The sequence below is a fragment of the Dreissena polymorpha genome, chromosome 2 (genome assembly GCF_020536995.1).
Source record: "Dreissena polymorpha isolate Duluth1 chromosome 2, UMN_Dpol_1.0, whole genome shotgun sequence".
Classification (NCBI taxonomy): Eukaryota; Metazoa; Mollusca; class Bivalvia; order Myida; family Dreissenidae; genus Dreissena; species Dreissena polymorpha.
In genome coordinates, this window is record NC_068356.1 from 105,324,798 (window position 1) to 105,349,187 (window position 24,390).

At 31.0% G+C, this 24,390-nt stretch overlaps 1 long non-coding RNA gene across 1 annotated transcript; it reads right to left on the reverse strand.

Moving 5' to 3' along the window:
* Positions 1–22,994: 22,994 nt before the first annotated feature.
* On the reverse strand, positions 22,995–24,314 carry LOC127868370 (uncharacterized). The gene is made up of 2 exons (XR_008044098.1): positions 24,085–24,314; positions 22,995–23,732 (listed from the first exon to the last, which is right to left on the reverse strand). It is a non-coding gene; the product is annotated as an uncharacterized LOC127868370 (long non-coding RNA).
* Between the last annotated feature and the right edge of the window lie 76 nt (positions 24,315–24,390).

Sequence of the window (24,390 nt, forward strand, 5' to 3'; positions counted from 1 at the left end):
GGAATATTATGTCGACTAATTTTTACTATGCGAACCGCATGAATAACGCAGTGACAAACCATAAAACAGACATTTACATCAACACCTTTTTAAATTTCATTACAAGCTTTATTAATGAAAACCTTTTTTGCTTCACATTTAACGTACTATGGAAAGTAAACATTTTAATTGTTATCAAGAACAATATGTGCTCCTATCCCTGTGAATAATGACGGCAATCTTTTGTTTGAGCTCAATGTCTTTTCTTTTGGAATATGGTAAAAACTGTAACAGTGTTCAACAAAAAAAAAACTTAACCAAGGGATCCGTAGGCCTATTTCAAGAGTTGTGCACATGAGATTCACTTTGCCTTACCAAGACTGTCGATCTTCCGTATACATTCAAAAAATTGTATTGATTTATATTCACTGTTGTTTCTGACCGCATCATCTCTCCGAGATTGTGTGAGATTTTTTCGTGCTTTCAATAATCTTCATTTTCGCTTCACAAATGCGTCATTTGCACAAAGTCAGCAAAGAAATACTAAACACGTTTAAAAAGACCGAGTTTAATTGGAAGATTGGTAAACGGAAGCCAATGACAATGCTCGTTTCAAAACTGCTGAGGCAGAAACTACCAGTGCAATATGCGGAAGAATCTAGAGGACCGGGGATATTTCGGGCCGCTTATGAAATACGCCCAAGAAATGGATCGTACGAATTTATTCAAATCTCAGAAATGACCCCTGGCACAACCCGATCTGCAGAAATCCTCGGAAAAATTACACCCCTGTTAACAGTACATTGTCAACATAAAAAAGCTCTAGTTCCCAGTTATCTCTTTTTTACATGTAGTGAGGCTGTGGGGACAAATGAAAGAATTATATATTTGCTGAAATAAATTATAAAAAACATGAGTGTTTAATATAAATAGGTTTATGTCTTATAATATTTAACCTATGTATTTAAATATTTCAAACTTTGTTGGTAGGCGTAAAAAATAAACTGCAAAAATCCAAATGCACATGATTACCTTTCTTTGGATATTTTTACTTATATTCAAATCTCTTGGCAATTTGAGCAAAATTGTACACTAACCCAAGAATTTGTGGGGTAACTACTTATAATATATATAAAATTATTATGGTTCACTTTACAACCAAAGATAATGTTACTTGTGCTGACCTATACATTTAAGTGTAATGTATTGTTCTAAATTATAAAAAATAAATAAACTAGATGTATCTGTGATACACTATGTCCCCCCATATATTTGACCTTTGACCTTGAAGGATGACAATCAAAATCTGCAGCTCCATGAGATACACATGCATGCCAAATATGAAGTTGCTATCTTCAATATGCAAAGGTTATGGCAAATAAAAGTTAAAGTTTGACGCAAACAAACCAACAAACTAACAACCCAAGAGACAGGGCAAACACAATATGTCCCCAAGTAAAGACTGGGGGACATAAAAATCCTGGCTCTGGGCGCTCTTAAATTAATTCATTCAATGTATTCTTTGGTTGATCAGTATCATTAACATCATCGGCGGGCTTATGTTAACATAACGGTTTAAATGAGTATTTTCTTGCTCGCCAAAGCACGAGTTTAAATTGCACATAAAAACTACATCACCAAGCTTTAAATAATACAATATGCGTTCAGTTATAAAGTTTAAAGAGTCAGATTCAAATAAAAGCGAATTGTTATACCTGTAAACAAAGGAGTATTCTGTTTCGATGTAATATTGTAACAAAAATACATCATTATCAAAGCCATTTTTAAAGTGGTTTTATACATAACAAAACCCCGTGCATTATGTGTTATCCTTTTGACGAATCTGAACACATATTTGATTGTAAACAAATAGACAACCACCATTAAGTTGAGCTTTTGTGTTACATTTGGGCCTAGCACATTTTAAGTGTTCGAAACCTTCAAATGTTATATTCCACTAAAGGAATACTATGTTTCACAAAAAGAAAACAGGCACAGCCATTTTTGTAGTATGAAACGTCAGGGTCTCATAGTTAAGAGCATAAACCTTGAACGTTTCAAGCTAAAAATGTAAGCGGCTCTCGTTGCTGATCCTGGCTCGGGGCTTGAGGTCGGCGCGGCGTTCTGTGATTTGTGTTGCTTTCTTTCATTTTGATGCTGGTTCTCGGAATGGCGTGGTGGTAGTTCCGGTGCTGGGCATGGGGTAGTTTATCCGCTGTGAATGTTGTGTCATCGATGTGGTGATTATCGAATGCATGTTTCCATTTAACTCGAGCCTCTTGAAGAAGGCATGAGGTCCGAATAATAACATTGAAACTTCTTTGCTGTAAAGAAATTTGTAAAATTGTAATATTAACAATTAGTACTCATGTGAACACAGAGAATTCGCTTGAAATTCGCTTAAAATTCGCTCCATTTAATTTATTTTATAAATTATTTCTAGTGAAATTGAGAGCATGACGTAATTACAGAAATGCATTTCAACCTTTCCAAATAGTACCAAAAACATTTCTTTCAAGTTTTACAAAACATGGGTGATCATGCTGCTAGAAATATCCGCCTTGTTGGTAGCCATACTCGGGTCAAATGGTGGTAAAGTATTGTGGTAAGATGTGGTTTACCATTCCACCAAAATAATATTCTTATTTTCATCAATTTAAATGCGGAAGACGTTCCGTCGAATATCTATGGTCCAGGGACATGAGAAGTCATGCTGAATAGTTATTAAACGTGCAATAAAAACAAATAAGAAATATCAGAGTGTAGCAATGAGCCTTGGGTTGTCTCGGACTGCAATTTCGCTGAAGACGTAGGCATAAATTATCCTTAGATAACTAAACATATATAAATCATCTCTTTATAAATAATATTTTGAAATAAAGAGATGTCTCAAAAACTACGAATATGTTTGCTGCATGAACGCTACAAACTAAGTTATACACATTTTGAAACTTTGAGCTGTTGATATAAAATAATAATCCGAGTATATGACTGGGCATGTTTCACATTTTCGTTCCCCATATGATAGGTAAGTAGACACCTATATAGAACCACACGTACTTATGTATTATTCTGGGTTGGCTTGCAGGTTTTCCCGAATGCGAGAGAAATTTAAGGTCCTTTGTGAAAATTAATCTATACTGTTCATTGCATATATTTAGGATACAATACGATTTTATAACATCCGCAAGATATTCATTATTATTATTTGATTATTTTATACACAATTAATATATGATTATGTAAAAATGTAAGCATGTATATAACTATTTGTTTATATTTCACGAACATTCACAATCGGTTCGATAAGGTGGAGGTGAACATTTCTGAGATATGGGAACCGTTCTGTGCGGCACCATTTCGGAAGCCAAGGTCGTGTGTGGGATGATGGGATTTAGCTTCAAGTGTTGACTTCTTGGACAAAATTGTCTTGGGGAAATTTCGCTCGTGAATGACAAAATTGATGCATAAGTTAGAAAGCTCTTCTTAAATGTAATTTAAATGATTAAAATGCTTACTTTTCAATAGAACGACGTGTTTATTGCCTTTTTAAAAAAAACCTGGACCTAAAGAGCTGTTATCTTAACATGTTTTCATTGAATTTGACAGCTTTTCATCATTTGTTTTGAGTTGATGTAAATAGCAATTTCAGAGTAATTCATTTTCTCGTAAACAATTTGTAATACAATGCAATAAAAACGAGTGATTACCATAATCATTCACTCAGACTACAATTAATGTGACCTTCCCAACGACCTTTTCCGCATGTACTTAGTATTAAACATGTAATGTATTAATGTTGTTTAAACGTATTTTGATTATACTCTTGGTTATTGATAAATGTGGATAAGTTGTATTGCTTTATTCATTTTATTTACAGGTAAACCAATTTGGCTTGTAAACGGTACCATTTCCTAGTCGGTCGTTTTTAGGTGGAGTACAGAGGACAGTGGGGGACGATATGCTATAACGGCTTCGATGACATTGACGTGAGGTTATCTGTAGAATGTTGTACTTAAGTGATAAGTATTATCACACGTTAATTGTTGTTTAACTTTAAAGCCTCGAAGAGCTTATGATTAATATTACCGCTGGTAGTCCTGATTTGAATTATAAAATATTAACAACAACAAAATAATATAAAGATAAACTTAGTATAAGCTTTGATAATTATTAAAATTATTTAAACACCAAGTATTTGCATTGATGATTCTAAGCTAATGGGCGAGCACATTTTTGAGCGGGAACTAGGCCCATTATAATGGATACAAAATTTGCATTGGTACCGAACATGCCATATCCATTGTAGATCCAGCGAACAGCTTTCTCCAAGCAAATGCGATCACAACGATGATGATCTACAGGAATGAAGTACTTATTCGTAATCAAATATCATGCATTGATTAAAAAGCTTATGTTTGTTGTAATAGATGTAATGTACGTCTTTGCCATTGATAAATAATGTAGATTAAGATGCATAATAATGTAACGTATTTTGTTGCAAGAAATATTTGATTTTAGCTAACTAATATGTCAATACATTTTTCGAATCTGAAGTTCTTCTAACAAATTGTCCACCAAAGTAGTATGGCCGCCTTGAAATAGTCATGGGTTCTGTATGGGAAATGGTGTGTTATGACCTCATTTACATAGCGGCAGCCGTAGTGGTGTGCAAGAGGCTAGATGTGCCGAGGGTATATATATTTTGGTTATATATAAAACTGATCACCTGTACTTTCATAAATACAAATAGTTAACTGTTTTGGAAATGTCAAATTGACACAGACTATGTTTCCGCTTCTAAAGAAAAGAAAATTTATTAAAGATTATTCTAAAGAAAAATATCAATTATTTTGACCAGAAAAAGATTTAATTCATACCATGATCACAACAATATTTTCGTTTACAATCATGGAATATTCGGAAGTGGTCTAATATAAAACGCATGATTATGACTGCACTGGACAAGAACCAGTTATTTTCCACAGCAATCAAAATGAGTTTATTCCGTAGTGTTCCAAAGGGAGCAATGTTTATATTTAATAATTGTATGAACTACTTTTTGTAATTTGACAACGATAATCTCTGGATGCATATGTAACAAAACAGTTAGTCACACCATTGCGCTCTGACAAGTTACCATTCAACCCTTCCTTCTCATATTAAAGGGATCTTTTCACGCTTTGGTAAATTGACAAAATTGAAAAAAGTTGTTTCAGATTCGCAAATTTTCGTTTTAGTTATGATATTTGTGAGGAAACAGTAATACTGAACATTTACCATGGTCTAATATAGCCGTTATATGCATCTTTTGACGATTTTAAAACCTAAAAATTATAAAGCGTTGCAACGCGAAACGATTTAATAATTTGGAGAGTTCTGTTTTTGTCGTTAAATTTTGTGAAACTACGAAGATTGCTTATATAAGGTATAAAATACGTCATGTATGTGTACTCGGCGGAATAGCTCAGTAGGCTAAGGCGTTTTTACTTCAGGACTCCGGCAGGACTCGAGGGGTCACTGGTTCGAAACCTGGACCGGGCAATGTTCTTTTCCTTTTTTAAATTTTATTCTTGATTTTTTACTGGAGCTGATACGATCCAATGTTTACATTTATCGATATAAAGCATTTAATGAATAAGTTAAAAAATGCCAAAATCTGTGAAAAGGCCCCTTTAAGTGATACATGTTATTTACTTAGATGAAGGTTAAATATTTTATAATGCTACGATAATATGTTTACAAATGCACACATTTATTTAAGTTTAATCGACAAATTAAAAATCAAAAAGTCAGAAAACGTTCAATTTATTTTTATATTTTAACGTCAAGCTTGAAAGGGCCGCAATCCATTTGCGTATATTTGCGCATGGTATACAAACACCAGAGTTAATGTTAAAGAAAGAACCAACTCTGTCAACGGGTATTAATTGTACAATATGTATCATGATTTCTATATATTAAATAACATAAATAAATTCATATGAAAAGTGATTTGAATAGTTCGGTATTTTTTATATTTAATCGAGACTCTTTTACCATCAGCGATTCGAAAAAAAGTATGCTACAACCTCCTGACTTTTCAGGACGCAAGCGTGATGTGCAGAATGGTCGGGAACGGACGACAGGGTAGACATTTTGTTTTGGGAGATAAAAATTTAACAAAATATGTGATTCTCTATATACAAAAGGTGGATTGGACAAACGGATAAATCATAGAACGTAAGACTTCAAATGAACATTTTAGACTTTAAAACTCTCATCGTAGATTTAATGCTATAAACAGAAACACAAATATTGAAAAGGGTCTACACACAATTGTAAAAGTATACTGCTCAAAATTGTAAAAGTGTACTTAGGTCAACAACAATGAACAGAGACTCTGAGGAAGAGCTGAAACGCAAAAGAGAAGCGTCCAGTGTCAGTGACACGAGAATAAACGAAGCGAAAAAGAATGAAAAGAGTGACAAACAAAAAAAGAAGAAAGCGAAACAGAAACAGAATGATAATAAGTGTGGCAAAAATGAATCTGAAACAGAGGATGACATAGATGTAGCCGTTGAGATGAAAAGACTTAATAAAAAGCTAGAGAAACTGGGTGAGTCGATTAACGTATTAAATAAAAAGTTAGAAAACTCAATCATGAAAGGCGACGGGTCGGTCAGAACAGAAATAAGAGAATTGTTTACAGAAATGAAAGACGACCTCCTTAAATCCGTCACACATAAGATAGATGTAATCGAAAGTCATCTATTTGAAAACGATCAAGCTGTCGAAAAACTTAAAACTGAAATAAAGACCCTGAAGGAAGAATTGAACAGCCAGAAAGATATAAACAACACAATTACACTTGAAATGAAACAAATAGATTTAAACAGAAAGAAATATGAAAATGAAAGCGAACAATATTCCAGAGCCAACAATATTAAAATTCAAGGCATACAAGATACAAACCCGCGAGCATCGGCCAGAGAATCTGCTGAAAAGGTTATACGAATGCTAACAGATAACGACATCTGCAATATCACCATGGCAGACATAGACATTGCACATAGATTACCAAACAAGAACAATACTAACAGAGAAATTATAGTAAGACTAGTAAGCCGACAGACCAAAGGACTTATTCTAGCAAACAGGAAAAAGCTCCGCGGAACAAACATTTTCATAAATGAAGACATGACCAGGTTGAATCTGCATGTTCTTATGTGTGTGAAGAAGAAAATGGCCGATGAAGTAAGCGATGCATGGTTTAACAACGGTAAAATCATGTTCAAGAACCACATGAACAAAATCCAGCTGTTCGAAGGCTACGAACATTGGATAAACCTACCATGGCCCAAAACAACAACAAAATAAAGTGAAACTTCGTCCAAGAATGATATTTTTCGTGAACAGTATAGTTTATATCGCAGTATTAACTCTGTATTGTAACCACGAGTTCCTCGAGGAAACGCCACTTACAGTATTACATCCAACGATCGTTTACAACACATTGTATTGAAGTAAACACTTCTAACCATATAAATAGTAAACGGTTAAGGTGACATAATATATCGGAACGTTTAATATGCGATTCAAAAATATAAATTAATACACAGTGAAAGCTAGATAATGTATAATATTGTTTATGTAAGGCATGTGTTTGTAATCCTATAGTAATATTCAGCAACGTTTCCCAAACACTAATTGGTTTTCTTATCATTTATTGCGAACAACTATTTTAAAGTTTTATATATTCACGAATTACTGCTTTTACTGCTTAAAGCAATTAACATGGAACACTATACACGAGTATTTCATGTCAACGTTCGTTGAACATTTGAATATGTTGTGTTTTTTTACAGGTAATGATAGCAAATTTATATAAAGCATGTATGTAAGTTATGATATGCCTATAAGTTAATTATTAATAGCAGTATTACTATTGTGCAAATTTGTCAACTATTTATAACCTATGCGATAATACAAACGTTATAAATACGATATACATAATATACATATGGCTCACTCTGTTTATTAAAACAAAGATTAAATATGATTTTGCCTGAACTAATCGGTGTAACACACAATTCAATGATCCTGTAGAATACCACATAGACATTGTTAAACAAAACGTATCTTTTATTTTCTCAATGCTACGCCTTTTTAACCTTTCATTATAAAAAGTTATAAGGAAAAATGAAAAAGGTCAACGCAGATAAATAATTTTAATAGCTAACGCAGATCCTTGTATTTTGTTTCGACAAGGAAATGCGCGTACCCTAGTTATGGACTATACAGCTTAAGATATGTCTGCATGCCATTAATGGCGCCTATACTAACGTAGTTATTCTAATTAAGTTATCTACATAATCTTTGTATCTCATGCTGAATACCATCGCTATAGTTTCTGTTACTGGTAAAATATGTACCAGAAATGACAACGAAAAGAAATGTGATGTTAATATTTTGGTCATTGATTGTGATATTATAATCAGTGCATTAGTAATATGTAATATAAAAATTTAAAACTAATAACCTAAAACTAATAACCTAACACTAAAAACTAACACATTAAAATATATATACATACTCTTTGATATGTAAGAGTATTGATTGTGTTATTATAATCAGTGCATTAGTAATATGTAATATAAAAATAAAAAACTAATAACCTAATACTAATAACCTAACACTAAAAACTAACACATTAAAATATATATACATACTCTTTGATTTGTAGAATTATCTTTATGGAAGTTATATTTTTAATTAAGCCATGTATTTGCAACATAAACCATTCCTTGTATACATAATAAAAACATAAATCTCTACAAATAACCGTTACAATAATGTTTGTTCAATCACGATAACAAAAAAGTTTTTTTTTCAATAATAATATTTTGTTCCTTAAATACTGTATATATATGACATGTACCTTTATTATTGCTCTTTGTCGTATTATGTTAAAACGTATATGTGCTCATGTTTGTTACCATCGTCATAACCTTTACTACTAGTATAATACGTTATACAAAATGATAATGATAATAATGTTAAATTAATATTTTTGCTTTTTTCTGCCCTTCTTTTATTATAAAAAGTTATAAAAAACATCAGCAATTAATATTTGAACAGACACATGAAAATATTTAATCTTAGCAATACTGTATATAATAACTGTTGATCTTTTTATTTTTGTGTTTCATTCATATACACCGTATATGAATACCTAGATTAATGCCCTATTTCATATCCAGTAAACATGTACTTGTATCTCACTTTAAAAATAACCAGTATAGTTTATGCTTCTAGTTTAATCATTAAAATAACCTGTGAACATTGTACTAATTAACTATAATTAGAAATATCAATATAAAGAAGTGAAACTCCAGCTGCTGGAGCAGTATTGAATTTTCATTAAAAACAATTAGTTGGTCCTTTATTTAAGGCAAGTGACCGATTGCCCAAACAGTACAAAACAGCACAATACAGCACAATACAAACCAACATAAACACAAAATATGAATAAAGCTGGGGTCACCGCCTTGGAACGGTCAATGCAAAGCATTGGGGGTTTAAACCTGGTTATAGAGCGCTCAACCTCACACTTGGCCCAGCAATATTCATAATACATTTAAGTGTAAATAAAATTTAACGTCATAGCATTGTAACTCAAATTAAACAATAATAAAAGGGAATTAAAACGCATTCAATTTAATTACTATTTAATTACTCAATTGCATTGAAGATACAAGAGTAACAGAATTACAACTTTTTGACGAACGATCAAATAAAACTATTAACAATTGTCAACTACATTCCTTCTTTATAGAAAAGATTTGAGAATGTAGAATCATAGAGTTAATATCTCAGATAATCATCGCGCAAATACAGGAAGAAGCAGCAATAATGGGTGTAAAAATTCCATATTACATAGCTTGGTTGTTTATGTGACTGCTAAACAAATTAAAAATAATTAAATCAAACAAGAAACGCCTATCAGAGAGAAAATATAAATAAAATGGAACATTATAAACCCAATGACCTATGCATGTAGATTACAACTGGGAAAGTCGGTCGTATGACGTCACAAAAATCCATAATGACGTGAACAAATTCCAAGGGCAGTACTAAATAAAAATATTAATGGGGCTGTGCTACTAATAAAACAAATTTTCGTGATTTAATATTAAGAAGCAAATGAATACAAATGGTAATTCCATTAAAGCGACATTATTGGAATCAAACAGTATATAGGTGTTTTGACAACTGAAGACAGAAATGATTTGATGAACGATTTGAGTCCAAATGTAGTTTACATGCAGATTTGTTCATACGACACAATGACACAATTTTATTCAACAGTGAAAAATGCCTATAATGTAGTATTCATGCAGATTTGTTCATACGACACAATGACACAATTTTATTCAACAGTGAAAAATGCCTATAATATCACTAATGATTCCAAATTTTAAGGGAAGAAAGATATAGTGAATCGAAAACCATCAAACACGTGTTTTTAAGTACATAAGCATCGTATCCTTTTGATAAAAACAAGTTAATTAAATTGAAAAGTTTAATATGAACATTTGGTTTAACATATTTTAATTTGCGGACACGCTTCAAAACATCTCCATAAAATGATGGATGGGAGATTCCATTATTTAAATGCCATTTTAAAGAAACATTATATTTTGAAATTAAATCACCATACTTAGAGTAAAATCTAGCAAATTTATTTCTTAGGTTATGATACAAAAAGCCTTGTTTTAGCAATTTTTTAGTTAATATTAGATTACGATCATTAAAATCTTTAATACACGAACATGCTCTAGCATAACGTACCAACTGCGAAATGTAAATACCATAGGAAGGTCCTTTAGGGATGTTGCCATCTAGAAACGGAAAATTCACAATTTCAAAGTTAAAATCGTCCCGTTTGTCGTGTAAACTAGTTTTGATCAAATTATTATTAATAGTTAAATGTAAGTCTAAATACGCAGCGTCTGTATTGGATATACACGATCTATTTAAGACTAGTTCTTTTGGGTAGATTTTGTGAATATATTGTTCAAATAATGGATTATCTAAATTAAGTATGTCATCAATGTACCTACTAGTAAGGTTAAAACAATTAATCAAATCTACTTGCTTAGTTTTAGATAATTCTAACATAAATTCGCTTACATAACAATATAAAAAAAGGTCAGCTATAAGTGGCGCACAATTAGTACCCATAGGAACGCCAATAATTTGTTTAAATATTTTACCATTAAATTCAACAAACAAATTATCCAAAAGAAAAGTAAGTGCTGCACAAAAGTCAAGACCAGTCCAAATGATGTAATTATCTAATATCTGATTAGTAAAAAAAGCTGCTTTAGTGTTTAAAGCTAGATACAAACATTTCTCTCTAGCAAAAGTTTTTTCAATCAAAGAAACAAGTTTGGATTTTATTAAAGCGTGAGGAAGCGTTGTATATAGTGTCGAAAAATCATAAGTACTTATCTGTGACACCTTATATTTTTTATTTTCAATTTTATCTATAACTTCTAAGGTGTTTTTTAATAGGTTAATATTACTATTTTCATAAACTTTATTACAAAATTTAGCTATATGATATCTAATAGCACTCAATGCAGATGTAAGATACACTGATAATTGTTTGGTGGTACAAGACACTGAATTAGCGATAAAACGACTTTTATATGGCGTCTTATGTAATTTAGGTATCCAGTAAAGTGATGGCAATTTCTTGTCAGTAATATTGACTATTACATTTAACTTTATGCATAGGGCAATATGGTCGGTAATAATTTCATTAGGTTGCTTATTGTACTCACAATATGATGTAGTTTGTGAAAGTTCTTGTGAAATAGTTTGAACATAAAACACTCGTCATATTATGATAACATTATTAGCAGCCTTATCAGCAGGAACTAAGGCGAATTTAGATTTTAAGTCTTCAAGCAATTTACAGAGATTTTGTTTATTAAATTTAGGTGAATGTGGTAGGGCCAAAGGATGTGTATCATAAAAACATATTTTATTCATTGCCATACTAAATATTTTTGTTTTCCAATCATTGAGTGCAGTAATTTCAGCATTTTCCTTCCTGCACCATTTAGTGCAATAATCATGTAAGGATGTTACGATATTCTTAATGCAGTCATCAAAATCAACAGGAATAGGCAGTCTGTACTTAGGGCCTCTGCGTAGCAAATTTCTAAGGTTTTTATTTTGAATGAAATTAAGGTCCCCAGTAATAACATGTCCAACTGGACCATATATATATTTAGAACTAGTACAGTCACATAATGTAGGACAATTTCGTATTACATTTATATCTGTGGAAATAGAATTATAATTAAAAACGATACTTCTTACAGGTTTACTATATTTGTAGCAAATAAGTGGTGATTCAGTATTGCGGAAATAAGGGGGAATCAACCGACGTACATTTTTATCATTGAATATTTTAGGAAGGTCAATTAAATCAAGACCTTTGTTACAAAACTCAATTTTGATACGATTTCTAGTTTTGTTAAGTACATTTTCAATAAAAGGTTTAAGATAGTAGTCAGTGAAAGATTCAATAATACAAGCACATTCATATAGAGGGTCAGATTGAAGTAAAATAAGTTTACATTCCTTATCAATATGCGCCAACGAAGAAACAGAAAGAGAGCAAAGTGCACTTAGTAATTTATGTTTACCCCCATTTTGTAATACTGTGTAGCAATCATTTAAAGAAAGCAGACGTTTAAATTTACGCCTTAAGTTACCATTTTTCCTAATGCCATGTGAACGTTTATTTCTTAGACGTTTACTAAACAGAGAAAATGAATTAATCGATTTATTTTTAGAAATTGTTCCAACATTTAGAATATTATCATTCAATCCAAGTGGGTAAGCTGATTGCAAACGTTTAATCCATTCAAATTCTGACATGCACCTTGCTTTTAATTGGCACTGACTTGAAGTACTATTATTAAAAATAAGTTGCTAAAATATATTTTTACCCATATATTTACAATAATTTGTGCAGAATCATTGAAAAACAAACTTTTGCACAAACGTCGTACTTTAGACAATGTTGATACATGTTTGAATATCTAAACACAAGCAATTATGCATATGTCAATAACATGTATTGTATGCTGCTTTATTTATATGTTAAACATTAATTCATTTCGGACCAATGTATATAAATATACTATATTATGTTAATATGTTCGGTAAAAAACAAATCAGCAAATCATCTCAAATAATTCATTATATTATAAGCTGTTAAAATGTCCAATCCATCTTTCTGTACATCTTTCTGTTCTTATGTCTCTACTAGGGACAAGTCTTTTATTGTGTCTTCTTCTTACTTTTGTGACTATCTCTTTTTACGTCTTCAAGTCTATGGAATATTCATCTTTTTGTATTCCTAATTTTTGTTTTCTTTTTTTGTTTGTATGTATGGAAATCTTATATCCTATAAGAGAAACCAACTGGACATATTTTAAAATAGAAACTTACTGGACAAGCACATACAAATTACTATTCACATCACCCTCCACATACTTAAATGATTAAATTATGTACTTTAAATGTTAAAGGATTAAACAATAAAGACAAACGAATAAAAATCTTCAAATGGTTAGACGAAAAAAAAAATAGTATATGCCTTTTACAAGAATGTCATTTGACACCTACTTTAGCACAAACCTTAAAAGATGAATGGGACGGAGAAATCTATCTCAGTGGAGAACATACTAATAAACAAGGCATTGCCTTTCTGATAAAAAATAATATAGAAGTCACAGTCGATAACTTTAAGGAAATAATAATTGGCAGACAAGCAAGTATAGATATCAAAATACACGAAACACAAATAACATTAATCAACGTCTACGGCCCTAACATAGACGATTCAACATTTTACGAAACATTACAATCCTTTATAATTAATAACCAAGATAAAAATATTATAATCGGTGGTGATTTCAATACTGTCCTGAACCCATTAATAGGTAAAAAGAATGGAAACCTTTATACTCATACTAAAAATAGAAACATTTTAAATAACATAATTGAAAACTACAATATGATAGATATCTGGCGTACAGTATACCCAAACGAAAGCAAATTCACCTGGCACTCAAACACAAAACCAACAATATTTTGTAGATTAGACTATTTTTTAATATCTGAATCTCTTTGCAACATTATTGACACATGTAACATAAAACCAGGATTTATGACTGACCACTCCCTAGTTGAACTTAAAGTGCACAATATGCAACCTGAAAGAGGCCCAGGATACTTTAAAATTAACAACAGCATCTTATTAGATACACAATATCAAACACAAATAAAACAGGAAATATTAAATACAGTTCAAAATAATAAAGATGCAATCCCAAACACCTTATGGGAAGTCATAAAAGGAAATATACGTAACACAACAATTAGATACACATCATTTAAACAAAAAGAAACACGCAAACTTGAAACTGAAACAATCAAAACCATTGAAACACTTGAAAAACAATTGCATCAAACAAACACAAATGACACCACCGACATTGAAAATGAAATAACATTAAAAAAACAAATATTAGATGGAATCTATCATACACATCTCAATGGAATAATACTAAGAGCGCGTGCACAGCATGTTGAACACAATGAAAAAAATACAAAATATTTCGCAAACATTGAAAAACGTAGAAGTAAACAAAAAACTGTACACAAATTAGTAGTCAATGGCAAAGATATAACAAACAGAACTCAAATACTAGAAGAACAACGTTTATTTTTCGAAACCCTCTATAAACGAAAAAATGTAAAAAATAACACCCTTTTTAAAAATACACATCACGCTTTAAACCAGGAGGAAAAAGAACTGTGCGACGGATTGCTTAATGAATATGAATGTGGATTAGCCCTAAAAGAAATGCAAAATAACAAAAGCCCAGGATCTGATGGCATCACAATCGAATTTTATAAAATATTCTGGAATGATATAAAAACACATCTAATTAATTCACTTAACTATTCATTTAACAACGAAAACTTAACTTCGCTACAAAAACAAGGTATAATATGACTTATTCCAAAACCTGGAAAAAACTTAGAATCCTTATCAAACTGGCGCCCGATTAGTTTACTAAACAATGATTATAAAATTGCAACTAAAAGTATAGCAAACAGAATAAAAAAAATATTACCATCAATCATTTCAAAATCTCAATCTGGTTTCATAAAAGGACGTTACATTTGTGAAAACGTTCGTCTTATCCAAGAATGCATAAACTATTTCAACAATTCAAATAATCCTGGTCTAATATTCTTTGCAGACTTTGAAAAGGCGTTCGATTCGCTTGATCATTCATTTATGTTCTCTTGCTTAGAAAATATGAACTTTGGTGAAAGTCTCATTCAATGGGTCAAACTATTCTATACCGATATTAACAGTATAATCATTAACAATGGCTTCTTTTCAAACAGTTTTAACATCGAACGAGGGGTTCGACAAGGATGTCCACTCTCATCATCGCTATTTATTATTTGCATCGAGTATCTATCACATCACATCCAATCAAATAAACACATAAAAGGCATATCACTAGAACCTGACGAAGAAATCAAACAATCCCTATTTGCTGACGATGCAACTTATTTTTTGAAAAACAATTACGATTCTTTCCATAACCTTATAGAGTCGCTAACCCTTTACGGAATGACATCGGGTCTTAAACTAAACAAAAGTAAATGTTCTGTGCTACGAGTAGGTAAATTAAAACAAAGTAATGTTCAATATAAAAAAGAAATGAAATTTAATTGGACATCCGATGAAGCCACAACGTTAGGAATTACATTCACAAATAATGAAAAGGATACAGTTCTTAAACACATACTACCTAAATTACAGAAATTTAAAAACTGCTTAAAATCATGGCATCATCGTAAACTTACACTAATCGGAAAAAACACAGTATTGAAAACGTTTGCACTTCCTAAATTAATATATGTATTAACAGTTCTCCCAAATCCACCAAATGATGTTATTAACGATATAAAATCAGCAATATTTAATTTCATATGGGACGGTAAGCCTGATAAAATAAAAAGAACTCAGTTAATTCAATCTGTAGAAAATGGAGATATCAAATTAACGAACATTGACTCATTCTTGAATGCAGTCAAATGCAGCTGGGTTAAACGATACCTAGATAATACCAATACGAGTAAATGGAAATTATTCTACCAGAAAATCCTAAAAAAATATGGTGACTTCTTACTCTTTGAATGTAACATCAGCAATACTATCTAACATGAAATTGCAAACGAAAACATATTTCTGTCTGATGTTCTATCAGCGTGAAGTAATGTCACTCATAACTTAGAAACCCAAACCAGCAGTAAAACAATATGGAACAATAAAGACATAACTTCAAACAATAAGACGTTTTTCTATAAAGACTGGTTTGAACGAAGCATTAAATATGTCGACCAATTATATGACTACAGAATTAAGGATTTCTACTCTTTTGATAATATATGCTACATATACGGAATACTTTCAAATAATTTTCTGAAGTACTACACACTTATCAAAAGCATACCCATACATATTAAATCTGAAATCAATACAAATAATACATCATGTACTCAAACAACATTTGTAGAAAACATACTTGGAAGAAAAAACTAAACAAATAAAATATTCTACACACTACAAATTAAAAACCCTACAGAAAACTCCAAAATCCAAAATAAATGGCAAGTCCTTTTTGGAGAAAATGAGCTTAATTGGAAACACATATTTACCATGCCATATAAAGCAACTATTGAAAGCACACTGAGAAATTTTCAATATAAATACATCCATAGAATTATAGCTACAAATAAATATCTCTTTAAATGCAAATTATCTAACTCAAATCTGTGTGACTTCTGCAGTGAAAACATTGAAACTATAGAACACCTTTTTGGGGAGTGCAAACACATCCAGCCTATTTGGAATCAATTAATATCCTTTCTTGAACAACATCAACTAAACGTTAAACTATCATTCTTAAATGTAAGTTTTGGAATTAACTCATTGAAATCAATAGACTGTAATAATATTGTGAATTTTATGGTTATATTGATGAAATATTTTATCTTAAACATGAAGTACAAAAAACAAGTACCAAATTTTAATTGTTGTGTCCATAGTCTTAAACTAAAAATACAGATTGAGAAAGAAATAGCCCTCAGTGATGACACATTACAAATCTTTGAACAAAAATGGAATCGGATAAAATTCTCATAATGTTTTGTCCACTTATATACATTTCACTCTAATGTAAGTTTATCTCTCTAAAATAGTTTTGTTTATTTATTTATTTTTTCCAATCTGACAAGATCATTGTGAATATACAACAAAACACACAAGTCCAGTATGCTTTCTTCCGACTTTATACAACTCATCATTTTTCATAACTATTCCTCTGTTGTTCTTTTCTTTTCTCTCTAAAAAAATAAATATATATTAGCATATCTTGTATAACATGTCTGAACTTTATTGCTTTGTACAATCACTATGTTGTATGATCATATACATGTTTACATTGTATGTATGATATTGAATAAAAAAATATAAAAAAAGAATGGTCGGGAACCAAAGTCCAGACATATTAAGTTGAAAAGGTTGATATACATGCGCAGCAATGGCAGTTTGATTACATAATGAATCAAATCAGTGTGCGCCACCTTGTAAAATGACATGCGCAAATATGTAAATAAAATTATACTACTTTATACATTAAGTCCCCTCAACACTATTTGCATCCAAGGTGGACTCGTAGTGGATTTTCACATCACAAACTTCTTTTACAGATTCTGGCTCGTGAAGATAAGACAGAAATTATCACTGAGAATACTCTTTCGAGAAAAACATGGGTGTTCTACAAATTTAATATGGTGATTTTTGAAGCCTTTTGAACGACCATGCAACCTTTTAAATCGTTCGCTTGTTTCCACCCTTAAACTTTCGCAATGGCAAACGTATTTAATGTGTAACGGGTATTTTATTGTTTGATACCATTTCTGTATAAAACACGTTTGCTTCAGTAAATATATATATCAAACTGACTGTAATATTCCCTTACAAACGTTGATACCGTTTATGTACAGTCGTTTTCAATTTTCACCCTCAACGCATAATCCTAGCACTGCCAATATCCAATGTTGATGCATCCTTCACAAAAGTTGATGACGAAGACTGCTAGTCTGACCATCACGATAACGCCACAATTCGCTGGACTGTTATTATCTGTGCTGTTAGCTATTCTATGTAAGACCTATTTGATATTTTCAAATTTTAGCATGGTTTTATCAAGATATGTATTAAACATAAAATAACAATACGTAAATGGTGTCGTGACATGTAGTGTAAAAATAACTTTACGTAAATGGTGTCGTGACTTATAGTGTAAATGCTTGTAAAAACAAGCAAATCCGTTGATTTGATATCCCCCGCCAAATAAAGTTTATTAATGGATGGGTGCAAATCCCTTGATGTATGGTATTATCCTAAAAATATTTAAGTGTAGGGTATTTGTTGTTTTTTTCATGCATTGCAGTTCACGTCATTATCTTTATGCTCATTCAGTTTCATAGTGAAGTTTCGTATTGTATTTGAGATAAAGCCTGAAAAGTAACATCCTCCAAAACAACACAGGGCAATAAATCTTATTTAAAAATGTGTAGGGTTATGTTCATGTGCTTGGCACTTTTCTTCACCGATATTTATGTATCAAAGAAGTTTCATGTTGATATCTTATATAGTTTCTGAGATATAGCCATGACACGTTTTGTGACAGACGGACGGACGGACTGACGGAATGACAGACTGACTGACTGACGGACGGACGAGCGAACGAACAACGCCAATTATATATCCCTCCGCATATGGCGGGGGATAAGAAATATATATGCCATGTTGGTACATATTTTTATATGGAGACATTTCTCGTTTAAAAAGAAAGCTTTGAACAAAAAACTTATGTAATTAAAGGGGGAATAAACTGATTGAATACAAAGCAATGCTTTGCGAATTTAGAACTTGGTCAATATAAAAAAACAGGGCAATACGGATTTAAAACTGGTCAAAATACAAAACTGATCAAGAAATTGGAAAAATATACAAAACAAGGCTACGCGTATGATTGCACCTGATAATATCATTGATGAAAATATTCGTTCATAGTTTATGTACGAACATTATGATTTAAGGAAACTATCGTTTTGAGGGACGAGGTAACTTGCGCGTCCAGAAGATATACTTATTATATTTTCGAATAGTCAAGCAGTTCAATGTCTAAAAAACGCTGACATCCCCAGCGATCGTAAATTTGAAGAAGATGAAACATGTTTTGATCCAAATGATAAGTGCAAAGATTAGTTTTACGTAAAATGATGTGTTAATACTACATTTTGCTTGCTTATGAAATGTTAAATTTATTATCGAGCAATAATGTGAGTTATTGCATACAAGCTATGTTTTAATCGCTTATTAAAAATGTATTACTACTATTATTTATATTATACACAGATAAAGAAATATGCATAATTAATTAGTTTGACAAGTATTTAGAAAAAAAAAAGAGAAAACTTACCACGGTGATGTTGGTTTTTGTTTTGGAATTCCCTTTTCGTCACTTATCTACTAGAGATATCACACGAGATGCGAAAAGAACTGCGACCAAATAGCCAGTGCTTAAATGCTGGGTAGCCATAAATTTTCTAATACAAACAAGTCCTTTCCCCTCCTAGATAATATTTGTCGTTCGTTCAAAACAGAGACATAGTTTCATGGATTATAATTAAAACATATTCTATATTATCATAGCAATATTGTCAGTCACATTCATCTGACATATTTAGAGAATATTGTTCAGAAGCAAAGACTCGTTTATAAAACGAGAACTAGCACGGGTATTACAGAATATACTTGATTTTATCAAATTTGTTTAAATTGTATTTGCAAAATAAATTCCATTAGGCATTACTTAAAACATGTTTAGAAATGTATATATAAATATCTTTCTCAGTCATATATTACGAATGTTAAGCATATTTAGGGTCAACAGATGTCATGAAAAAACCTTAATGTACAAATGTAAAATCAGATTATGATAAATCCATATGAAATTGCTGATAACATTAAGACAACAACAGAACTATCAAAATTATTCATTAATGCCTTAATGTTTTGTGACACTACGATTGCTTATATAAAGTATCAAATACATCACTCATTGTATGAGCACAGATGGCCGAGTGATCTAAGCGTTAGACGATTACTCTAGTGGCCAGTGGTTCGAGCCCAGTTGAGGGTACCTTTTTTATTTACTTGTATTCTTGTTTTATTCTTGTTTTTACTGGAGCGTTTTAAATCCTATGTTTACATTTATCAATATAAAGCGTTTAATGACAAACTTCAATGCGTGCCAAAATACCTTAAAAGGTCCCTTACAGTATCCCGAAAAACCATTACTATTATGATAATAAAATAACACAAAAGATAATGTGAGCAGTTCAAATACGTTTTGTATGACGCTGAAATGACACACATAGCGCTTTAAGTATCTTGACAACTTGTGAAATGCTTGTTTTTCTTTGACATCTGAATACTTATCTAAAAAAAGCATGAACTTCGCACCATACATAATTGAACTCAATAATGCAACTGCCTTTGCAAACATAAACAACAGCTAAATTAATATAGTGTCATGTTGTCAATATAAGCTGATGGTAACACGAGGTTTGCCTACTGCTAAATTGGTTATGGTACGAGTTCAATATCACCATTTTGTCATATTTAAACATACGTTCGCACAATTGAACTATTATGTATGTAAACCATGTTATTTTGAATGTCAATCCGTAGGTGAGCAATTAGGACTGATCAATGTCAACAATATCGGACCCAATAACTTCCGTCTAAAAATGATATACTATATGTTATTCATACTTATAAACATATTATGGTAGTTGTATATAAAGGCGATATTTTTATGACATTTATGCATTATCTAGAATGCTCAATTGCAGAATGGTTATGAAATATTCATTTGTGCAAACGTGGATATCCTTTAAAATGAGGCTAGACATTAAAATGTGTGCGGTAAAATAAATACGTTTATTTTTATTATCAATTAGATTTAACAGATACATTTCTACGCTCAAACTTTGTATTTTTCTTCTGAAGTTATTCTTCCAGAAATTATTTTCAAACTAACTTACGACTAGAGATTAGTAGTTTTCTGAGGGGATATAACAGCATTTGTTTGCTTAAATTTTCTTTATTTTACATGTTTCACTTCATGTGCTACTATGAATACATCCATCAGTTATTTATATTCATATACCAAATAAGTATTGATTTATCAAAATTAAGGTTAATAAGTGTGAATTTTGTAATGAAATGATTACTCAAAAACTGTACAATAAAAGATTTAGGGTTGGCAACTTTGAAAATCGGATAATCCTCAATTACTCGGTTCTTTATCTTTGATTTTAGGGGCAGAATACCATGGCAATTAAAAAAAAGATGCGAAGAAAGAACAGAAACTAAACTGTCGTATTGCTCGTTACGATTGTTTGATCATACAATCATCCACAAATTTGATTTTCAAATTAATGTTGTAGTCTGTTTTGATAACTCTTATTAAAGGTGATTATTTTCGCAGTCGTTGGCGATCATATTGTTGTATCGTGGAACACCAAATTTGGTTTGAAGGTAGCAAGTCAGTAAATCGAAATGAAACAAATAAGATTATCAAAATACCAACATGTCATGAGTTGTCCTTCCTTTGAATGTCTTGATGATGTTTATTATTTTTATTATATATACTTATCTGACTTATAACTAGATATTTTGAAAAAGGCAAAGCTTTATTTTTTTTATTCAGAATTAAACGCCTTTTTCTGTTGCTTGTGTGTAAGCGAAACATTAATCCGTGATTTCAATACTATAACTAATTTAGTAATACTCTCCATTAATTTTGTTTAATCGTAGTTTGTTTATTTCTTTTAATGAATAATTTATTTGATTTATTTGACAAAAGTACATACATGTGGTTAACACTGAACTAAACCAGGCATAAAGGTTATTCATGCATATTACAGTATCATTTTATGCAGTAAAATATTCTTGCGTTTTTTATCCTATTCCAATTTCTAAAAAGTATCGTTTTACGTTCATCTTTGAGTAATTATTTGTGCAAGACGATAAAAACAATAAGATAACTAAATTCAAACAATAAATTCGTTGACTATAGCGGATTTGTATAAAGCATCAACACGTTAAAACACAAATTGTATTTTATCAGTACCTTTTGACCTTTACCCCAGCATATTAACTCACCAACCTAGGCAAGCAACTGAATGAAAAAAGTCAAAATATGTGCACTCACACGAACGATTTTAATGTGAACAATCACTTATCGTTTAAGCTTTAACCAACACATTATTATGATTGAGAAAAGCAATAAAGTTACTAGCTATATGTTAATATTATCATATATCAAAATTTCTTAACTTCAATTAAATACATAACAACGAAGGTTTTCCAAGACCCTCGCCGATAGTTGTATTCAGAACCAAAATATGTTCTTATAGTTAAGATTTTCCTTAAAGTCTTTTTCCCATGAATAAGTTCATGGCTGTTCAATCGAACTTTAGTTGCCATGATATCAAATTATAACTGCCTTTAGTTTGTTGTGGCAACTTCTAAATCTTTTCTTGTGTGATATTCATAAACATTTTAGCACGATCGTAAAAAGCCACTGTTCGTAAAGTAATTGTTTGAAAAAAATGGAGTAAACCTATCACGTAAATATTAGGGTAATACAGTGTTCTTGTAGTTAAAATGATCGGAACTCGTATAGAGCTTAGAAGTTGAATACCGAACGATAATTTATTATGAAATAAATAAATACAAAGTCTGATATAGATTATTTGAAAATAATTTTTATAACAAATCACTAAAAACTTGTTTATTTATAATTTAAAAAATATACGGAAAATGAACAGTAAAGCCAAACAAAATATGATAAGATATATATTTGTACACAATATTAAAATTAAACTATGCCCATAACTAGGATATTCCATGAGGAAGGTTTCCAATATTAAAAAAGGTTTTGCTCTTCCAAACGGCTTGCTTCGAAATGTTATATTGGCTGTTAACATATTTTATGAGTTTTTAAGAAAAAAAAATCAAGTGGATTTAAAAACATATCAGTAGACACCATTATGCAATAAAAACAACCCCAGCGATCATAGGTGAAAAGTACAAGAAAACAATCCTGATTAAATATAGATACAAATAAAGTTTTTTAAAAGTCCTGATTAAACATAGATAAAAATAAATTTAAATAAAACATTGTATTCAATTATGTGTTCCATATAATTATGTAATATTGTCCGTATTATGTCCTTCATTGTACACGAAATACATTATTATCATTTTCAGATCTTATATAAATCAATTATACACTTTGCATTCACACATAAGGTTTGGAAGTTAATGTTTATTGTTGTAAAATATATAGAGCTTCCCAATATATAAATCTAGGATGCGGTAGGCGGAAGGTTTGTTTCATAGTTGGTTTATGGTCTGCTGTTACATGTCTGTGTTTGGAAATCCGTCATTTGCAACACTGCCGCTGTAGCCAGTCAAGCTCCCATACGTGTTTTCATTTTGAACATACCTCCTCCTGAAAACGCAATTTCAAAGTATACATTTGGTGTTTATTTTGTTAATTTTATTTTACACACTAATCATTTGTCTAAACCATCATCTAAAATTCTATCATAACTTCGTCTAGTTCACTGCAGTTGATTTTTAAATAGATAAAAATATGTACATATATATATGCAATGTAAAGGCGTAGAATCAAGTGCTCATTGTATTTACGATGTTTTGAATGTGTAATTAATATATACTTGAGTGGATTGGTTTATAATCTGAAAGACATTTTATTTTCTAAAATGAAAACAAAGCACTGATGGCATTCAAACAATAACTAAATCTTATTTATTCGACAGTGAACACTAAAGCTGTAACACCTGTTCTTTGGAGCGTCCGGCTTTACATTATTGTACCCATATCCTAGCTCACTGCCAGTTATTTTGGGTCTGGGTATTTTGCAAAGATCAACGCCTTGCAGGTTTGTTGTATCAATCTTTGCCTTTGAAGACCGCGAATATTTCTTGCAAATAACGCCAACAACAATCACAATAACCAGGAAAAGAACTGACCCAACAACAGAAGCGACTATAACGTACAATTTAATTCCCTCTGAAAACAGTGTAATATTTGTGTAAGATTAGTTTGAGTATGATTAAAGGAGCATATATAATTTAGCATGGTAT